The sequence below is a fragment of the Echinops telfairi genome, unplaced genomic scaffold, assembly GCF_000313985.2.
Source record: "Echinops telfairi isolate 266 unplaced genomic scaffold, ASM31398v2 ScPeMD7_5;HRSCAF=22, whole genome shotgun sequence".
NCBI lineage: Eukaryota > Metazoa > Chordata > Mammalia > Afrosoricida > Tenrecidae > Echinops > Echinops telfairi.
In genome coordinates this window covers 31,243,823-31,245,562 of record NW_022103901.1, presented here as the reverse complement: position 1 = coordinate 31,245,562, position 1,740 = coordinate 31,243,823, and positions in this window count along the sequence as shown.

Below are 1,740 nucleotides of genomic sequence, written 5' to 3'. Positions count from 1 at the left end.
CTCTTCCAGATATCATAGCATTCCATAGTTGAATCACATCAAGGATTATTGTTCAATTGCTATCACAATCAATTTCAAAATATTTTCTTTCTTCTTGAACTCCTTGATATTAGTTCCTCTCTATCCCCTCCCTCTCCACCCTGTCCCAGGAACCCATGTTATTATTATTTTGCCGTATCTTACACCGTCCATTATATCCATTCACACACAATTCTGTTGTTTGCTCCCTTCAAGTGGGGTTATACAGCCATCAATGTTATCAGTCCCCACCCCACGCCCTCTCTTCCCATACCCTCAGGGAACCATTACTCCTGTTACTGTTTCTGAAGGGTTATCTATCTTGGCTGTCATGTATTGAATGATCTTAGTTATACAAATGAACACATGCAAGTCTAACAAGATTAATGAGGTAAAACAAAACCCATAACATAAAGGGAGGAAATATTAAAGAACTAGAGGATATTTGGCTCATGAGTGCTATACCACACCCTGGATTTACCATCCCTTCTGAGATGGACTGTCCAATTATCTTACAGGAGGGCTTTGGGTCTTCACTACAGCCACACTCCTTCACATCTATTTGGTTGCTTGTTTTTGAACTACTGATACCTCTTTTCATCAACACCTCATGATCACACAGGCTGGTGTGCTTCTTCCATGTGGGCTTTGTTCCTTCCCTGGTAGATGGCCACTTGTTTAACTACAAGTTTTTAAGATCCCAGAAGCTGTATCTTTAAAAAAAAATACTTTTATTGGAGCTCTTACATCTCTTATCACAATCCATACATACCTCCAGTGTGTCAAGCACATTTTCACATATGCTACCATCATCATTTCCAAAGCATTCTCTTCCCACTTGAGCCCCTGATATCAGCTCCCTATTTCTTCCCCCTCCCTCGCCCGCACTATATCTTTTAATAATCAGGTACCATCAGTTTTCTTCACCACATTTGCTTATGCACTGTGGTAGTTACATAATGTCTGTCAACTTATGCAGGGGTGGGGTCTAGCCTGTTAATTAGGTCATAGCCAATGAGGTCTCTGTTTGGGTATGGCTTCGCCAGAGGAGTCTGGGAACTCCAATCTTTCTTTCAGGAAGTGGGAAGCAGATTCACTCTGCATCGTCTTCCTGCTGAGAAGCCACACCAAGCTATGCTGATGACGCTAGAGTCCTGTAGCTGGAGGAACCACATGGAGACCCACACCAGTGGTGAAATGCTTCCACCACCACTAGATACACAAGACCTTTCACCCACTGGCCTGTGATCTTCCTGAATTCAGCATTATTGCATGGCTGTATGAGTCTGAAGAAGAATTTATGGACTGGTATCAGATATATGGGCTAATATTGGACTTATGGATTTTATATGTACGGGGCTGGGATGTTTTCTTAATAAACAATTTCTCTTTTATATAAAGTTCTTTCTTACACTCATATGAGTTGCTATGAATTAGGGTTTTTTATTTAATTTAATTTGATTTTTAAAAAATCTTTTTATTGGGGGCTCATACAACTCATCACAATCCATAAATACATCAATTATGTAAAGCACACTTGTACATTTGTTGCCCTCATCATTCTCAAAACATTTGCTCTCCACTTAAGCCCTTGACATCAGCTCTTTATTTTTCCCCCTCCCTCCCTACTCCCCACCCTCATGAACTCTTGATAATTTATAAATTATTATTTTGTCATATCTTACACCGTCTGATGTCTTCTTTCACCCACTTTTCTGTTGT